A 20,535-nucleotide genomic window follows, 5' to 3' on the forward strand; every position below is an offset into this window, starting at 1 on the left:
CCTCACGCCCGGTGAAGCAGGATGTCTTATTAACTGTGCCTCCCTTAGAGTATGTGAATCCGGCAGGATCCCCACCTCCTCAAGAGCACCCGCACGCGGCAGGCTCCTCGCCTCCTCAAGTGCCTCATCAGGACCCCCCCTTCGTCAAGGGGGCTCTCCTCAGTTGGGCATTGGTCGCACCCTCACTGTCTTGGGAGAGTTAGCCTACTGCCGTCACCTACTGATGAGCTACTATCCCCTCCTCGGAGGGCTACTGAGGCTGGTGCCGCTTTTCTCAGAGTGTTCCCTTTGGCCACTCGGATTTTGAACATGCAACCCCCTTCGTCGCCCTTGTCTGTGGACCCTTTACTTGATGTCCTTCACCGTGGGTCTGGGAATTTGGAGCCGCTTCTGCCCTTTGAAGCTTCTCTTTATGATGCTCTTATTCGGCCAGCTTCCGGTGGCTCGTTCGGTCTTGCACCGCCACCGTCCTGCTCCACATGATCCGGTCTGCTTATTTGTGCATCCCGACATGCAGGGGTTTGTTTTGCAAACTGCCTTCCCTTCCTTTCCCCTGCTATTGCTTCCTCCCTCCGGGGGTCCAGATGGCTTGAGTCATGGGGTCGGAACATCTTTGCCTCCACTAGTGCTGCACTACGGTCACTAAATACAATATGTGTCCTTGCTCTGGCTACCTCTGCCCTGTGGGACTCTGCAGAGTTTTTGCTCTCCACCAGCACTGAATGCGCTCGTGTTGACCTACTTCATCTTCTCCGGGATGGCGGTGACCTTGCTGAGTTTACGATTCGCTCCACCTTGGATACTGCTGATTCCTTAGTCCGGGCTGTGGCTGGTTCTGTCGCCTTGCGGCGCCATGCTTGGTTACGGGATACCGTCTTCCCAGAAAATATCCAGGAGAGTCTTGTTGATTTAACCTTTGATGGGGTTTTATTGTTTAATGCACATGCTGACTCGGCTATTCAGCGCCTCCAGGCAACCCCCCCCCCCCCCACACTTAGGCCTGTGTTCCTCAGGCGTTTGTTCTGGGGTGGTACCTTCCTTTTCATTTAGCATCCTTTTGATACGTTCTATGTTTTAGGCTGATAGTAAGGCTCAGGTCTTCCTTTCGCATGGTCGTAGATGATTATCCTTTCATTTCCCATCCTTTGGATGCATTATGCGTTTGAAACTGGCGGTTAACCTACTGTGGCAGTGTTCCACAGATTGTTCCTCTGACTGTGGCTTGCCCTAATAAACGTGTTCCCCGCTGTTGGGGTGTGCATACTCCGTGTGGGGTACTTGTTTGCTATTATATAGCTCTGTTTATGTCAACGGCCTTAGAGTTCCTTTGGCCTCTAGGCGTCCTCTGGTGCTCTCATATGCCGTTGTACGGTGCTCAATGTTGTGCCTTGGCGTCATCATCTTTGTTATTGGTCATCTTGCTCATTTGCTTCATTTTCCTCCTTCGGAGGATTTTGGGGTGTTCATCACGCTTTAAAGGCAGCTTCCGTCTGCCATTACGGCACCAGGTGTGTTCCTCTACAACCATGTTCCATAGTTGTGGCTAGTATACCTGTTTATGCTATATATATCTGTAATTTGGTGTATATATACTAGTTCCATGGGTCCTCTTCTTCCTAACTCTTCACCTCTCTTCGAGGCTGCAAGGTCTTGTCCAAAGTCTCCATGTTTCAGGGACCTTTCCAGTGATGCATGCAGCATTACCAATAAAGCCCTTTTTGCGTTCCGCTTACTGGGGTGGTTCCCCGGTTTTAACTGCTCCCTTCTTCGTGTTCAGTTACAGAACGTTCTCTGTTCTGGACAAGGGTTACTTTCCTTCCAGTCGGATGGTGTGGTCTGAAATTCTGCAATTATTCCTCCGTTTTTACGCCTTAGTACTTTGGTGCCTCTGCTGTACTTTCCTGTGCTATATTGTATCAGCTGGGCATGCGGGACGGCTCTTCTAATGTCAGTCGTCCTAGATCTCCACCCTGCATATCTGTATGTTCGAGGCATGTGGGCTGCTGAATTCATATCTGTGCATAGATCGCCGCCTAGTGTTGGGTCCGGATGTTTGCACGTTGTTGTCCTGGAAGAGTCTTGAGATAGGTGACTCCTCCCCTGGACCACAGTGCGCATGGGCATCCTCTCCATCCTCAGATTGTTTTTTTCCGCCATTGGGTTCGGATGTGCTTATCTTGACTCAAGTTAGGAAAAACTTTTTTCAGGCCAAAAGGCCTTTAGTTCGCGTCGGTACTGTTCCCGATCGGTATCGACAGTTACTTGTTAGTTTACTAACTTCAAAAACAACTTTTTCGCATCGACCATCGACGATGGAATCGAGGACACCATTCAAGCGGTGTCCTGTTTGCAATGCGAAATATCCCCATGTCGACGTCCACCCGGTGTGCAACAAATGCCTTTCACCGGATCACGACGAATCCACATGTATGGCCTGTGCCCGATTCCGATCCAAAAAGACTCTCCGGAATCGACGAGCAGCGAGACTTGAAGCGCAGCCAGCGGCACCGGCCCCGACCAACATCTTCAGCGCCGAGGACGAAGATGTGGAAGGCGTGGAGAACCTACCCTCCAGCCCCGCTTCCGAACACGATTCTGGATCGGAAGACATCGAAGAACAACTCTTTCACAGGGATGAAGACGACACCGAGGTAGGAGACTTCGATGAGGCCTTAGGGGCCGAAGAAAGTAGCTCCGGTGACGAGCAAGGCCTACCCGTACAGACGGAGGATATCCCAGTGCGTCAGTCTATGGCTCCGGTCGAGGGATCGCCTTCGGGCCTTACCCAAGACCTATCCCGCACTTCTTCGGCCCCGCCCTCGGGCCCGGCCTCGGACATTCAGCGACAGCCATTAGTACCCAAAACGACTGGTTTCCCTTCCTCGAAACCGAAACCAAAAGTCGTGTCGGTTCCACAGAAACCGAAACTGAAAGTGACACTGGTCGGATCGAAGCCCACTACACCTTCGACGCCAGCCAAACCCGTCGGCACCGACCGCACCAAACGGGACTTCGGTGCCGAACTCGCAGCAGCCGACGTCGGCGCCGACACACGGAAAAAGGCCATCGGTACCGCCAAACCGCCTCGGCACCCGGCACCGAAACAATCGGCTCCGGCCACAAAGGTCAAATTGGCCGCTGCGTCGCACACCACTTCGAAAGCAGCACCTAAGGCCCAATCATCGACGCCGTCGACGGCTACTACCTCTCCTCGACTCGATGACCCCGTGGCCCCGAAGAAGCCCACGCCTGCCTCTACAGAACCGCTCGGCGCCAAAGAACCTTCGGCGCTCCAGGTGCGACAAGTTGCAGCGTCCTTGCAACGCATCAAAGAAAAAGCAGCCCTCCAGGACACGTCGGGCCCCGAGCCGAAAAAAGCTCAAAAAGCTTCTCCAGCACCACCCCATATCACTTTTGGCCTGCCGCCATCCACGGCGCCCAAAATGTTTGAAATAAGAACACGTGTCACCCAAACTAGGATCACACCTGCCGAACGCTCTCCTACGGAGACGTCACCGTCCCACATCATCGATGCCGACACCGGCAGAATTATGCTCCACAAGCGGAGAATATCTTCAACATGCGTTGGACTCATACCGGATCCCGCTAAAGAAAAAGCTGCCAGCGGATTCGGAACCAGTTCTTTACGAACGTCTCCATACCTTCTACCCAGATCCACAGTCCTTCTCTCCGACACACTCCGAAACCAACGTTTTGGAGGACTATATATCAACCGGTCAACTCCGACTACTTATTCGGACCAGAGGTTGACACCACACTAGAAAAAATAAAAAAGGACACAGACACTGCAAAGTCCATGGGGGCTCTCCAAACACAGACCTTTCGGAGTGGCTCCTTTCGTCGCCCCGGAAATAGAGGAGCAGGTAGAGGACAGGGGTCACAGCAAACCTACAACAAGGGCAACACACAAAGTACCTACGATAAAAACACCCGGGTGGATATCGTGGCTCCAGCACAAAGGGCAGAGGACGCGGATACGGCAATACCAGGTCCTCCCCCAAGAACAAACAGTGACGCCCTCTCCCTTCCTCCCGACCACATAACACCTGTCGGGGGAAGGCTACAAAGGTTCCTGTCCACGTGGAACTCCATCACCACGGACAGGTGGGTCAAAGATATTATCAAACACGGTTACTGCCTAGAATTAACCTCCACTCCACCCACAATACCGCCAAAACACCGTCCTATGTCCTCAGAGCACTTAGCGCTATTACAGCAGGAAGTGTTAAGTATGCTGAAAAAAGGCGCAATAGAGGTCGTACCCGTCCACGAGCAAGGTACGGGGGTGTACTCCCTGTACTTCTTAATACCAAAAAAGGACGGGTCACTCAGACCTATACTAGACCTGAGACCCCTCAACCGCTACATTCTCTCAGAGCATTTCCACTTGCTCACCCTACAACAAGTCCTCCCGCTGCTCAAACAGGGAGACTTCCTGGCCACGCTAGACCTCAAAGATGCGTATTTCCACATACCCATTCACGCCTCGCACAGAAAATATCTCAGGTTCACTATTCAAGGGCAGCACTACCAATTCAAGGTTCTTCCCTTCGGCGTGACAACAGCACCCAGGGTTTTCACAAAGTGCCTAGCTACTGTGGCTGCACATCTACGGAGGCAACACATTCACGTCTACCCTTACCTGGACGACTGGCTTGTTCAGGCAAAGTCAGCCCAGCAATGTGCCAGCCACATGTCCCGCACCATTCACCTTCTTCACAGTCTGGGGTTCTCACTAAATTATCTGAAATCACATCTCCAACCCGCACACGTACAACAGTACCTAGGTGCGACCATAGACACTCTGGCAGCCACAGCTCAGCCAAATTTAGTGAGGATCAACAGCATGCAACTGCTGATTTCCAAGTTCAGACCCCAACACTCCCTTCCTGCGCGAGTGTTCATGCAGTTGATAGGCATGATGGCCTCCTGCATTTTCATAGTCCCACACGCGAGACTACATATGCGCCCGCTTCAGGAGTGCTTAGCACGTCAATGGAATCAGGCTCACGGGCAACTAAAAGACCTAGTGTTGGTGAGCGGTCGGGCATACAACTCTCTGCATTGGTGGAATCCACAAAACCTTTGCAAGGGCCGACCGTTCCAAGAGCCTGTTCCACAAATAATACTGACAGCGGACGCGTCTCTCCAGGGATGGGGAGCTCATGTACTCAACTACACAGTGCAGGGACTATGGACAATACAACAAAAGAAGATGCACATCAACCTTCTAGAACTGATGGCAATCTTCCTGGCAATGAAAGCATTCAAAGTACATTTGTGCAGCAAAGTCGTGTTGATCCGGACGGACAACATGACTGCCATGTACTACATACAGAAGCAGGGAGGAACACACTCTCCACAGTTGTCTCATCTGGCTCAGAGTATGTGGAAGTGGGCCATTCAGAGGAACATGTTCCTCATGGCGGAACACCTCCCCGGCAAGGACAACCAGATGGCGGATCTCCTCAGCAGACACAGCCACCAAATGCACGAGTGGGAGTTACACCCATCAGTACTCCAACCGTACTTCCAGCAGTGGGGTCATCCGGAGATAGACCTATTCGCCACAAGCGAAAACGCAAAATGCCAAAGCTTTGCCGCCAGGTTCCCACATCCGCAATTGCAGGGCAAAGCGATATGGATGAACTGGTCCGGCAGATTTGCGTACGCTTTTCCCCCAGCACCATTGATACCGCTGTTGGCACGCAAACTCAGACAACACTCACTAACACTCGTCCTGGTTGCTCCAACATGGGCACGCCAACCATGGTACACCACCTTTCTCAAACTTTCCGTGGTGCCGCATCAAAGGCTGCGGATCAAACCCGCGCATTTGACGCAGAACCATGGAGAGATTCAGCACCCAGATCCGCAACAGCTGAACCTGGCAATCTGGCTCCTGAAGTCCTAGAGTTTGGCTACCTAAACCTGCCACCTGACTGTATGGACATCATTAAGGAAGCTAGAAGACCCACTACAAGAGCTTGCTATGCAGCCAAATGGAAAAGGTTAGTCATTTATTGCAATAAAAATAACATTAACCCGCTAGACGCATCCATCCAAAACATAATTTGTTACCTCTTACACCTATACCGATGCAATCTGGCATACACCTCAATACGCGTCCATTTGACCGCAATATCAGCATATCTCCAAAACAGGCAGCACCTCTCTTTATTCAGAGTGCCTGCCATCAAAGCATTCTTGGAAGGACTCAAACGTGTAATTCCTCCAAGCCACCCACCAGCTCCAATGTGGAACCTCAACTTGGTCCTCACACGCCTGATGGGTCCACCCTTCGAACCTCTACACTCATGCGAGATTCAATTCCTCACCTGGAAAGTAGCTTTCCTAGTAGCGATCACTTCTTTGAGGAGAGTTAGTGAACTCCAGGCACTAACCGTTCAAGAGCTATTCATACAGGTTCACGCCAACAGGGTCGTACTACGTACCAACCCCAAATTCATGCCCAAGGTGATATCGCAGTTCCACATGAATCAAACTATCGAACTGCCTGTTTTCTTTCAAAACCCACAAACTGTCGCGGAAAGAGCACTCCATACACTAGATGTAAAGAGAGCCCTCATGTACTATATAGACAGGACTAAAGTCTTTAGGAAAACAAAACAACTTTTCGTTGCCTTTGCCCCACACCACAAAGGTAACGCCATCTCCAAAGCAGGTATAGCCAGATGGATCGTTAAATGTATTCAAATTTGCTATCAAAAAGCTAAACACACATTAACGATTCCCCCACGAGCCCACTCAACACGTAAGTTAGGGGCCTCCATGGCTTTCCTGGGAAACATTCCTTTGCATGATATATGTAGAGCAGCCACCTGGTCCACTACACATACATTTACCAAACACTATTGTGTAAATGTGCAATCAAAACAGCAGGCAGCTGTAGGACAGGCTGTTCTCAAAACTCTTTGTCAGACCGCTGCAGCTGGCACTGGTAGCCGCCGCTAATAGAGGGTACTGCTATATATTCTATGCACAGATATGAATTCAGCAGCCCACATGCCTCGAACTGAATATGCTACTTACCAGTATGCATCTGTTCTTGGCATGTAGGGCTGCTGACATTCATATCGCCCACCCTCCTCCCCGGCGCCTGTAGCAGCTGCAGCTCTCAGAATTACTGTAAGCATGGTCATCACTTTCTGTATCTACTCCATCACTGCCACAATGGCGAAAAACAATCTGAGGATGGAGAGGATGCCCATGCGCACTGTGGTCCAGGGGAGGAGTCACCTATCTCAGGATACTTCGAAGACTCTTCCAGGACAACAACGTGCAAACATCCGGACCCAACACTAGGCGGCGATCTATGCACAGATATGAATGTCAGCAGCCCTACATGCCAAGAACAGATGCATACTGGTAAGTAGCATATTCATTCGTGTGTTGGTTCTCACCTTGGGCTTACCGCTGCCTGATCTAGCTGCCTTATGCTTATTTTAGCTACGCCACCTTATGGTCTCTGTAGCTGTTTGCTCTGCGCATGTTTCTGTGGTGGCCTGCATCATCTTGTTTAAGATTGTTACTGTTCCCCCCTTTTGGGACTGGGTGTGCACTTGGCATGTTTCTTGTCTCCGCCTGCAATTCTAAAAACATTGCAAATTTCTATCTCTTGACCTTTGGTCCTTGGCTGTAGCCTCTCCGGCCTTCTTTCCGTGGGCTAGCCTGGTAGGCTCTGGTTGCATTTCTTCATGTTTCTTCTCAACCTTTGATCGGTGTTCACATAGTGCGCTATTATGCGGAGAGTAGTCCTTCTTCCTCTCTTTCTTTTGTTCTGGTATATGGCTGGTGCCGTTTCTACCTCTCATGCTTCTACAGGTATGGTGTAGCACCATTATGGCATTTTTGGGATGTCTTGCATCCCGTTATCTTTTGCTCTTCCGAGCTATTTGGGTTGCTGTCTGGCTGTTCTGCCACAGCTTTCCCCATTGTCCGTCACTCTGTTGCCGGCTCAAATGCTTGACGCTTTCTGTTGTTTTGTCGCAGACCCACCTCCCCTTTTGGGTATGGCTGTGGTATCTATTCTAAGTTAAGGAATCTGCGGCTAGATGTCTTTATCCGATGTACGAGTTACTTACCTTCGGTAAAGATGTATCTGGTAGAGACGTTGTCTAGCCGCAGATTCCTTAACGCCCACCCAGCCTCCCCGTTCTGTGAGGACCTTGCCAAGGGGGGTTCTCCGCTGGCCCCCTTTTACAGTTGGCATTGATTTTTCTCTCATGGGTGCTCGCATTGTTGCGTCCCTTTGAGATTTACCATAATACAGCTGACTCCCTCTCAGGGGTATCTGTTACCATAATATAGCTGACTCCCTCTCAAGGGTTTCTTACCTGTAAAATGATGCCTTTTGATTAACCTTCACCAGGAGATTCATCTTCATTTTCTTATCTTCTCCTGCTGCCTTCCCTCCCTCCTGCCTGCTCTATTGGCTCAGGGTTCTGGTCTCCTCTACAGTTGTCTTCTTTGGGGATCTGTTGACCTCTGTTTCAGACCTCCATTACTATGGGGGAAGTGGCAGTCTTTTCATACCTTCCTGCGGTGGACTGTTGTTCTCTCTGTGCTCCGTTCTTGCTAGACGACCCAGTTCTACATGGTACTGACAGTCTATTTCTGTCTCTTGTTCTGCATGGTAATAGTCTATTTCTGTCTGTTGAGAAATTCTTCCCTTGTTGCACTTGGGAAGGGTCTTCGCTTAGCTAGCGGGGTTCTTTCTCACAGCTTTTTCACTTATATGTAGGCAGTGTCTAATTCTGTCTTTTACGATGGTGTCTTGCACCATCCTCCTTATTTATTCATGGTTTTTCATCCCTCGCACACTGTTCCCATACTTTCACAGTTTTTGTGTTGGTGGCTCCGAGTTGTGTCGCGGAAAAGTTTCTCAGAAGAAAACTGACGTCAGCGCGCCGGGAGGGACTTGTATGACCTCGCTGACTTCACTTACGTGGACGTCAGGGCGGGGGTCGTGTGGCGACGTCCCCCGGCGCGCAGAGGTGCTGCTGCAAAATTCCGGATCCAGTCTGACGCCTGGGGATATTCTAAGTTAAGGAATCTGCGGCTAGACAACGTCTCTACCAGATGCATCGGTACCGAAGGTAAGTAACTCGTACATCACCATGGTGCCATACAAGAATTTGCTCCTGGGTAGCTGTACAATGACAACTTGCGGACACTGATGATGGAGGGATACATGAATTGGAGCAAAGAGCAGTTTGTGAGAAGTTGGCCTGATGTATGATGTCACTAGTTCTAGTGTACACCCTGTATCAGTCCAAACAACCCTTATGGTGATTGGTTGTAAAGTCAACCTTATAGACCAGCTATCCTAGTGGTAGCATGGACAAGAGCAGTCTTAGGCTAAACTCTGAATGGCATGTGAAGCCAGCTGTGATACCATATATAATCCCTTGAATACCAAATGAAAGGACACCACAACAGATATATATATATAAAATAAAGTGTATTTATTCTAGTCAAACCCTCAGCACTCTTTATGAGATTAGAGGTAAGTACCACAGTCTTATTCAAGCATACATTAAGTCACACAGGTAAGTAATACAGTTAGGCCCTAGGGGCCACGCAAACCATATACTAAAGAAGTGGTATAAGGACCACTGTCACGGAAATAGGATAGGCCTAGGCCTAGGGAATCGCTGGGGCTACACTACACTAGCAACAGTTAGGAAGTGGGAGGCCCACGGGATTCAGGTGCAGAGTGGAAACACTCACGCGTAATGCGTAAAAGTCGATCGAATTACTAGCAGTTAGAAATTAACAGTTTAAGGACACTTCTGAAGCAGCTAGAGAGTCGAGACTCGGAAACTAGACCCTAGGATAGTCACTACCCTTGTGAGCACCGAAGTACCCAAGTTACCTAGCCCACGGGCTGCGGGTGCATAGGTGTGAACTTGCGTCGGGTTTCGTCGTGACTTCTATGGATGCCTGAAGGAAAGTTGCTGACAGGCTGTCAGTGAAGAGTGTCCAGTGGATCCCAAGGCTGGGATCAAGAAGAGAGGAGACCTGCAAGCAGAAGGGACAGAGTCAAGGTCACTAGCCAGTGACCACGTGGAACCAGGAAGGAACCAGGGGATGTCGTGAAGATTGCAGGTGAAAGGTGAAGCTTGTCGCTGCAGCCACGGGTACCAGGAGACGTCGAGGACGACCAGGACCAGGAGGCGAGCTGTCCCACAAAGGCTCTTGCTGTCGGCGGTATCGAAGTCGAACTAGGACTCACCAAGCCTTGGCAAGCGGAACCCACGAAGAACGGAGGACTTGCTTCTGGTGCAGACCAGGAAGGTCTGGGGTGCTTCTCTTTTGCAAGGAAGCGGGAGCCAGTCTGGAGGAGCCAAACCAGCAGTGAAGATTTCAGGATGCGTCGTCACAGAGGCCACTAGCCAACGGGCAAGCAAGCAGGAAAATGCATAAGGGCCCCACGCAGGACTCGTGGAGTGTGGGGGGCTGATCTTCGGTGCAGATGGTGCTTGGGGTTGGGGCTTCTCAATCCCCGGTGCACAACTTCGAGGATGCCTCAGAAGCTGCGCTGGAAGATACTAGCCACTTTTCCCAGGTAGCCGGTCCCACGTCTCTCGTCGCCTCCACGGATCTCAGCTCGGCTGTGGATGTGGATCAGGGTCGGAGAAGTCTGGAAGTCAAGGCTCTGGTCGGGCTCTGCAGTCGGTCCCTCGTAGAACTTCAGCAAAGCAAAGGGTAGTCTCTTGATGGTGCCTGTTTGCACAGGGTAGCCACTCCTTGGCCACAAGGGAGATTCTTCAGTCTTCTTCTTTCGTCGAATATCGAAGGTCCAGAGTTTCTGTTCAAGTTGCAGGTTCAGGATAATCTAATCTCCTGGGGCCCAGCTACCACTCTTATACTAATCTGGGGGGCTGGGTTACCTGCTAGGTCACGCCTTATGAGGTGGGACCTGGGAGGGGGGTGGTTACACCCCCTTCCCTTTGTCCAGTTTCGCGCCAGGACTGGGGCTGGAGTGCCCCAGCACCGGTTTGAACTGGACTATGCACGGGACACCTTGTGTGCCCCAGGCATGTCTCATTCTTTTCATCCCTCCCTGCCCCAATACACTAAGGCCTGTCTGGGGTGGTGCTCGCACCTCCCAAGGCAGGAAACCTATTGTCCAAGCCTCCCTTGCCGTTATCACTCCCAGCAGCAGGAGGTCAGACTTGTGTCTGTGGCAGCAGCATCCATTTTGTGATGCTGGGGCTCTGGTTAACTTTAACCGGGTAAGTAGGTTACAACATGTCTTCTCCCTCTAGAAGGGAGGGATAATATCCTCATCCCCAGAAATGGGATGGGGGTATTATTCCAAAGTGTTAGACACCTTACACGACATGTTTTGATAAAGCCAAACCATAGTTACCATAACCGTTTAAGATTATAAGGCACTTTAAGAGTATATGGTAGGCTATATCATAGAACAGCTATAAGGACATGGTTCCGAAAGCTGCAGACAGGCTCAGCTCATGCTAGAGCACCATCTCACATGCTACCAAGCACTCTGCCTCCAGGATTGTTAAGGACTGCCATAGGAGTGGCTGATAGGTACACATGTGTCTATATGTAAGTTAGGTATAGGAATACTACACCTAAGCAAGGAGTGATTACACGACCTTGCCTCAGCTGAGTGATCAGCCAGTTGTGTCATAATGGAAGGCCAGGCCAGGGGTGGCATAATACATGCTGCAGCCCCTGGTAGGCCTAGGGTACACCTATGCCCTGGGTACCTAAGGTACACTGTACAGGGGCCAATAAGGTGATCCTATCCAAATGGGTTATGCACCTAAAGTACATAGTATCAATTTAGAGAGAGAACAGCAGGGCTGTGGGTCTGATTAGCAGCCCACAGCCACATCTAAGTCGAAAACCAGTAAAGCAAAAGCAAAAAGTGGGGGTGAACATAGAAAGCAGACCCTACTCTCCTACACAGTTGAAATGATGACTCCAAAAGTCTGGCAGAGCTTACAAGGAGGTTTCTTGATTTTGCTAGCAGGTTAAAAGAAGTGTAGCTTTTTTCTGGAACAGAAACTGTGCACAAGGAAGTCTGAACATTGCAGCTGAGGGTTTCGAACCTTGAAATTCCCCCAGAGTGAAATCAGGTGTCTCTCAAAATATCCCTTATTTGTAATGGGTAGGTGTCTTCGGTTCTGATAAATGTTGCAGAATAGATAATGAAGGGAATTGTCTTTGTAAAGGGAAGAGGACTATAAACATTCCTCCTTTTCTCTATCTAAAGTAACAGATATGAGCTGTGGTTACCTATAGTGGGTACGCAGCTCAAACCCTCCCCGCCTCATTGATTACCTTGTTAGTCAAGTAATCAGGTAGGTATGCTGCCCAACTTACTGATAAATGAGTGCAGTCTGACTGATAGGACGGAAGTAGGATTTCTGCATGACTCAGCAGAACGTGGGCACTCCTAGTACTTTTTTGACCCCCTACCTCAGCACACTTGACAATCATGAGTGGTCACTAAGGACGGTTGTAACACTGAGTAAGAACCAGAGCAGGTTCTGAGGCTGCATAGGCACACCAACTGCACCCTCCATTTGCAATTCCATCTACTTTGGTCACACTGCTGTAAAGGCCTGACAATGAGAGTAGTGATATCAATTTTAGTAATTAGGGCAGGCCTTTTTAAACTAGTGTCTGCTAGGGAGCAGACCTACTTGCTGCTCCTGAGTTTTTGCACATCCGTGCAAGGCGTGGAACCTGTATGTGTGTGTTTTTGGTGCCTTTGATAATGGCATAAGATACAAATAGTTCATAAGGTGGAGGGTTGGGTAGAGCCCAGATAGCAGATGTGAATTGAAGGTCTTCTCTCAGGTATCACAGAAAACAGTGTTTGAGGTCAGAATTGAGACTATTTGAGAGGAGACAATGGTCCCTTTGAGGCTACGGAGTTGCCCCCTGACCTTTCCTCACCCATTGTTCTTTGGAAGGGCTACCCCTCACAGGTTGAGGGGTAGTACAGGGAGTCATTCTTCAATTGGTTTATGCCCTAGTTATAGGGTTGCCCTTGCTTGGGGTGTCTCTGGCCCACCTCACCGTCCTGCTCACACTTTGGACAAAGATGATGGTTGGACCAGTCTGCTTCGAAATAGCTAAAGTGTCCAGAACCAATCATAGAACTGAACCCCTGAATTCACAAAGTTGGTCTTCAGCATTGGTATGAAGATGGAATATAATCTTCCAGTAAGTGTGTCAAGATTCATAACCAGAAGCCTGGTATTACATACGAGTGGAGAGCAGGGGAATACTTAAGAGCACCAGGATTAGGGTGACTACCGCCATCTCCCTTTGCCCAGGTTCTGGACTAGTAACCTGAAAAATCGCCAAGTCAGGAGGGCCTGCATGGATGTTGTTCAGAGCGAGAGTTGACCAACTACCAAAGAGGGGCACTGGAGGTACCCTTGCACGAGGAAGATGTTGCTTTGAAGGAGAGGGATTGTATTTGAGCTCAGGTAGGACACATCATCGCCACTGCTGCGACAGTGGGGATTCTTCCACTGCTGTGGCCAGAGATCCAAGGTATTCAGCACAGGTAGCTACAACTCACATTCCCTCATTCCTCCCTAAATTATGAGCCTGGAAATAAACAGGAGCAAGTTTCCGGGGCCAAGCATCTAGCACCAAGACGTAGACGGGCGTCCGGAAAGGCAATCATGGTCTGTATTTGAGCAAAGGCCAAGAACGCACAAACATTGTGAAGCGACTTCGTAAGGACATCACCATTGCGATCTATGGTGGTCCCTGAGCTTGTTTGGGAGCAGGATTGTGGCTAGGCCCAGCAAAGTACCCAAGCTGCAAGTTTGCTTGGACCAAAAACACCATGAACCTGCTGCTGCTTCCTCTTCACTGGTGAGGCCGGTACTTGCTTGTGGTAGGCGACAGTACATAGTGTGACGTGTGCAAACGCCAGTGGTCTGGGGCAGACAGAGTTATCATGGTCCATCAGTATCCATAGGAAATTATTTTTGTGATAGTACCTGTAGGAAATATCCACCGTGATTCATGCTCAGTGATTTGTAGTTGTGTGTGCAGTAGAAAAATTGACACATTTTAACAAATTAAATGTCTGGGCACGCAGTGATATATTACTGCTTTATTAAATGTCTATTGGCTTATGAGTCTCTAACCCCACACCACCTCCCTGGGTAAGCTTTGGGTTGTTTGCCCCCACTACTTTGAGAGTCAAGTGCCAATTTGTGTACTTCGTGATCTGCTTTGGGTCCAACCTTATTGCTAAGCCCCAGGGCAGCTGTGGGTGATGGCCTCAAATCACTCAGTATAAGCTCAGTAACCCTTAATTAAATGCCCTGGGACGCCTGAGAAAGTTCCCATGTTTACACTGATGTATAATTTTTACAAAGGATTCCCATACTGACGGAGTATAATTTAACCTTGTTTATCTATGAATGTCCTCTCCGGTTACCTTTTTTCTTATGCCAGTTCTGCACACACAAATACGCTGCTTAATTTCCTGAAGTTGAGTAGAAAATGTTACAATCACGATCAGTTAGGTACATGTGCACCAATAACAACCAAAGGCCCGTATGAATAGGAGGTTTGAGCTCGTAGCCTAGCTAAATATCTCATTTTGCAAAAATTGAAGCACCCATCCAAGCAATTGTATGTGACTATGATTTGTGTTAGAAGAAATAAAAGCTTTAGAATATCACATTGCTGTAAGACTTGCTAAGTTGTAATTAGACACTGGTGATAATCCATGGTTAAGGAGTACAGTGAATGATGAAACACACTGTTCAAGGCATGTGAGCTGTAGATCACATGCTTTGCATACTCCTGCTAGTGTTGGGTCCGCATGTTTGCAAGTTGTTTTTCTTCGAAGAACTCTTTCCAGTCACAAGGTAGGTGATAGTGCGCATGAGCATAGACTCCATTGTCGTATTGTTTTTTTCCGCCATCGGGTTCGGATATGTATTGCTGCACTCCGTTTCGAAACCTTTTCTTTGGGTTCTCCTCGGTGCGCAATCCACTCTACCCACATTGGTATTGTTTCGAACATGATTCCCACTTCTCCACATATCGTATCCGTTGTGGAAAATCTTTCGATCGAGGATCTTCGGGAAGGCTGCCCCGCCTAACCGCGTCCGTCCACTACGCAGTCGATGTAACGGCCTCCATTCAAATTCTGCCCTTGGTGCCACGCGAAGTATCCGTGCACCAACACACACGAAGTGTGCAACTTGTGCTTGTCTCTGGAGCACAACAAACAGGACTGCGATGCGTCCTGATCTTTCCAATCGAAGAAAACGCTCTGTGATTGTCGGGCTCGATGTCACGAAATGAGTCAAAATGTCAAATACACGCCGGACATCTTCGTTGAAGGATTTAAGCAAAAATTTGACGCACAAGGGACTGAGGAAGAACAAGAAGAACTTGTCTTCATACCAGAATCGGACTCCGAGATGGAAGAAGACTTGCTACAAGGTCAACATCCCGTGAGCACCGAACGTCCCTTGACCCATACTCCACCTTAGCCGAAACAAAAGGCTTCTTTCCTACCCCGCCTTCGGGCCATAGTCTGCACCAAGAAAATGTTTCTGACGCCCCGCCCTCCGGCTCAGCACCGAAACACGTCACTAAGCCTTCCGGTTCGGAATCGAGTCAGCCAAAGTCTAGTACCGAGCCAAAACCTTCAGGCGCAAAGCCGAAAACAGCTTCAGTGCCGAAATCATTGACACCAAAAACGAAGCCTCCTTAGGCATTGAAACCGTCCGCGCTGAAAAGTCATTCTACCCCGATACCGAAATCCTCGGTGCCAAAACCTAAAACTGTTCCTTCTAAGCTGCAGGATCCGATTTTCGACACCCCAGACCCAAAACAAAAGGAACTTTATATTAGTCTAGATACAGGACGTGTTCTTACTAAATCACCTCAGAAATTCAAACCTGAATCAGAGGACACCCTTTACCATATTCCTTTGAAGGAGGAGTGTAGGTACAAACCCCTCCCCACCTCCACCACGTTCCCCTACACCAACTTCTCCACCTATCTGAAATAGACACGTTAGTGATAGATTCCTTACCCTAGAATATCCACGGGCGTCAGACTGGATCCGAAAAGTTTTCGTCAGCAGTTCCCCAGCGCGTTGGTAGGCGTCGTCGTGTGGCTCCACGTACATCGCTGGCGTCGTAGCCGCCGAGATGACGTCGTCGGAGCTACTTAGACGCGAGCTGATGTCGGTTCTTTCTTTTTCCGCACCAGCAAGCGCAGATCCTAAAGAGAGCGGTACTCCTAGTTAAAACTTAAACTTGGTTTTTGAGAACTTGTTTCTCTTGTTTTTTCGAGTACTCGACTCCTGGTGCAGTAGGGATGCCCGGGTTTAAGTCCTGTAGGGCCTGCCGTCGGAACATGTCAGTGGCGGACCCGCACAATGTGCTCCGATCGTCGGGCCATGGCGCCGAAAGTTTTGCGGAAGCGTTCCCGAAAGTTGTTGGAGGCCCGGCAATCGGGTTCTGCGCCGATCGAGGTCCCGCTCCCGTGGGAGGTCGAGGGACCGGTCGCGGAGCCGACACCATTGCTCGGCGGACTCTGGGACAGTTAAATCTATGCGCCATAAAAAGTCGAAGAAGCGACGTCGCTCTTCAACTACTCCTCACCGGTCGCAGGACGCGATGGGGGGGGGGGGCGGGTGGTCAATCCCCCGCCGCTCCGGTGGAGCCTCCGTCGTTGCCTGCGGCCTTCCTACCTTTTCCAGGTCCGCACGCGATGTAGGAAGAAATACAGGTCTTCCTGTCGGCCAAGCGCCGTTTGTTTCCCACGTCGGATCCCTCCGGAGCGCCTTCGGGCCCCGTGGACCAGTGGGGGGGTTCTGCCCCTGTGCCACCGCCTTTGGCCCCGGCTACGCCGGCACGATACCCTGCGGCACCACCTCTGGCGTCTGGGACGGCGCTGGAATGCGTCGAACCTGGATTGGTCTATTACCCCTCGATTCCCATTTCCCCGGGCACCTCGTCCTTACCGGCCTCTTCAACAGCCGGTGGACGAAGGGGAGTACTGGGAGGCGTCTGAGGACCCTCTCGCAGCCCACTGCGAGGATGAGCCAGAGTGGGAGGGTGATATGGAAGGTCCAGCCAACCTGGATGGTCCAGGTGATCTGGATTTCGCTCCACACCCTGGTACACTGTCCCCTTCTTCCGTGACTACGGAGGAGGTTGGGACTTTTTCTGTGGTGTTGCGTAGGGCGGCTGAGGCTCTTAACCTCGAGCTCCCTTCTGTGCCTATCAAAAACAATCTCCTGACCGAGGTGCTGCAGCCACCGTCGTCCTCCACGGAGCCGCTGTTGTCCTTAAACGACGCACTTACCGACATCTTGTTGAGCACCTGGAACAAACCAAACACAGGGGTTCCTGTAGATAAGGGTGTGGTCCGGCGTCATCACCCGGCGCCGGGCGACCCCAGCCTCCGCACACGACATACCCGACGCCTCAGAGTCTGGTTGTCCAGGCTTCTGCCTCGCCGAGCGCATTCCCTTCTGTTCCTCCGGACAAGGAATCTATAAAACTGGAGCAGTTTGGGAAAAAGATTTTCACTTCTGCCAGTTCCCGGGTTGCGAGCGGTGATACTGCGTGCTTGTTGGGCCGCTATTCACATTCTGTGTGGGACACTGTGGCTCAGGTGCTGCCTCAGTGCCCTGTGGAAGCTCTGGCGGTGCTCTCCCAGGCCATTACCGAAGGGACAGATGCTGCTAAATTCACTATCCATTGTGGACTTGACACAGCCGATTCCCTCGGCAGGGCACTTTCCACGACGGTGGCGCTACGCCGTTACGCTTGGCTCAGAACTACTGGCTTTTCCGGGGATATCCAGAACACTTTGTTGGACATGCCCTTTGATGGCACACGCCTCTTTGGTGACAAGGCGGATAGCACCCTGGAATGCTTTAAGGACTCCCGGGCTACGGCCCAGTATTTCGGTCTCACCACCATGTGCACCCCCTCGGGGTCTGATTTTCACTCCTTTCGAGGTCAGGGTCGAGGCATCCAAGCGCGTTCCTTACAAAACCGCCGCCCAGCGCAGCCGCAGTCTCAGCGCAGCCGCAATCTCAGGGCAGCCACAGTTGTGGAGCCCGCCGTGGTGGGTCCCAAGGCCAGCCGGCGGGTCAATCCACCACCGCCCCTGCCACCACTGCCTCAAAACCTTCCTAGTCCGGTGTTTCAGGCCCATCAGACGCCTGTGGGCTGGAGGATTCGCCATCACCTTCCCCACTGGTGCACCATCACTTCGGACAGGTGAGTTCTGCAGATAGTCTTAATGGGCTACCCCCTCCAGCCATGCCACCTTAGTACCACCGCAAGTGGGGGATCACTTGGCACTTCTCCAGCAGGAAGTTGGCCAAGGGGGCCAATCAGCGCGTTCCAACGCCAGAAGTAGGTCGTGGTTGTTACTCCCACTACTTTTTTGTTCCAAAGAAGGACAAAGGTCTGCGCCCTATCCTAGACCTCCGCAACGTCAATCACTTCCTCCTGAAGGAGAAGTTCAAGATGCTCACGCTTGCTCAGGTCTTGTCTGCCCTTGACCCGCAAGACTGGCTGGTAGGGTTGGACTTGCAGGATGCTTATTTTCATATCCCCGTCGTGCCAACCCACCAGCATTACCTACGGTTCACGGTGGGCCACGAGCACTTTCAGTTCACCGTGCTCTCTTTCGGCCTTACCAGCACCCCTCGGGTGTTCACGAAAGTGATGGCGGTGGTCGCAGCTCATCTGTGCAGATCAGGGGTTTCAGTCTTCCCCTATCTCGACGACTGGCTGTTGAAGGCGGGCTCGCCCCAGGCAGTCTTCTCCCACCTCCAGACTACGGCCGACATCCTGCATTTGCTGGGGTTTTCCATCAACGTGCCGAAGTCGCACCCGATTTCCTCTCAGAAGCTCCTCTTCATCGAAGCGGTTTCTGGATACGGCGCAGTTTCGGGTTTATCCTCCTTAGCAGCGAGTCCAGGACATTCGGGCTATGATTCCGATCTTTCGGTGCTGGTCCTGGGTTTCGGTCAGGAAGACCCTGAAGCTGCTGGGCCTCCTGGCCTCCTGCATCCTGCTGATCTATCATGCCAGATGGCATATGCGGCCTCTGCAGTGGGACCTGAAGTTCCAGTGGACGCAGCATCGGGGAAACCTGTCCAACTACGTCCAGAACTCAGAGGGCAATGCTCACGACTTGCAATGGTGGATCATGGACCAGCGTTGGGTCAGCGACAGATCCCTCTCCCTTCCCCAACAGGAGCACACAGTAGTGACGGACAGCGTCCCTCCTGGGATGGGGCGGCCACATAGGAGAGGCGGAGATCAGAGGCCTCTGGTCTCCGGCGGAGTCCAAGCTCCATATCAACCTTTTGGAGCTCAGGGCGATCCTACTTGCACTGAAAGCATTCCTTCCCTCTGTCAAGGGGAGAGTAGTGCAGGTGTTCACGAACAACAACACCGCCATGTGGTACTGCAACAAGCAGGGCGGGGCCGTGGACCCTATGTTAGGAGGCTCTACGTCTCTGGACGTGGCTGGAACGCCAAGGCATTTCCTTGGTGGTTCAACACCTGGCTGGTACCCTGAACGCCAGGGCGGACAAACTCAGCTGCAGATGCATATTGTATCACGAATGGCGTCTTCACTCGGAGGTGGCAAAACCTCTTTCAGCACTGGGGAGAACCTTGGTTAGATCTATTCGCCACCGAAGAGAACGCGCAATGTCCGCAGTTCTGCACGTTGGAATTTCCAAGGCGGCACTCGCTCGGAGACGCTTTTCGTCACAGGTGGAGTTGTGGTCTATTGTACGCCTTTCCGCCTATACCACTTCTGCCCAGAGTGTTGAAGATCAGACGCGACCGGGCCCAAGTCATTCTTGTGGCACCGGACTGGGCTCGAAGAGTTTGGTATCATGAGCTACTCAGTATGAGCGTGGATCCCCCGATCAATCAATCAAGATACTTATAAAGCGCACTACATACCCGTGAGGGTCTCAAGGCGCTGGGGGGGGGGGGGGGGGGGGGGGGGTGCTGATACTGATCGAAGAGCCAGGTCATGAGGAGTCTTCTGAAGGCCAGTAGGTCTTGGGTCTGCCGTAGGTTGGTGTGGGGGGGGGGGGGGGGGGGGGGGGAGGGTGTTTCAGGTCTTGGCGGCGAGGTGGCAGGAGGATCTGCCATCGGCAGTCGTTCTACGGATGCGGGGGGCGAAGGCGGAGCGGAGCGGAGCGGAGCTGGCGGGTGGGGGTGTAGAAGCTGAGGCGTCTGAGGTATCCTGGCCCGGTGTTGTGGAGAGCTTTGTGTGCGTGGATGAGGAGCTTGAAGGATAAATCATCTGCTGCTTTTGGGAGATCAGCCTCTCCCTGTACTTGCGATGGTATTTCCGAGCAGTCTCTGCTACATTACATGTTTATCTGTATCTACTTCATTCGTGCACTTAGGCATTTTCTTAAACCATTGTTAATAACTCTTGGCCATCTTTGATGAATACCCCTGA

The 20,535-nt window shown here is 51.2% G+C and overlaps 1 protein-coding gene across 1 annotated transcript in view; it reads left to right on the forward strand.

Annotated features, from left to right (window-relative positions):
* PAN3 (poly(A) specific ribonuclease subunit PAN3) overlaps window positions 1-20,535 on the forward strand; it is a 1,123,747-nt gene that overhangs the window by 970,142 nt on the left and 133,070 nt on the right. The window lies entirely within an intron of this gene.

Source organism: Triturus cristatus, chromosome 8 (assembly GCF_964204655.1).
Source record: "Triturus cristatus chromosome 8, aTriCri1.1, whole genome shotgun sequence".
Taxonomy (NCBI): domain Eukaryota; kingdom Metazoa; phylum Chordata; class Amphibia; order Caudata; family Salamandridae; genus Triturus; species Triturus cristatus.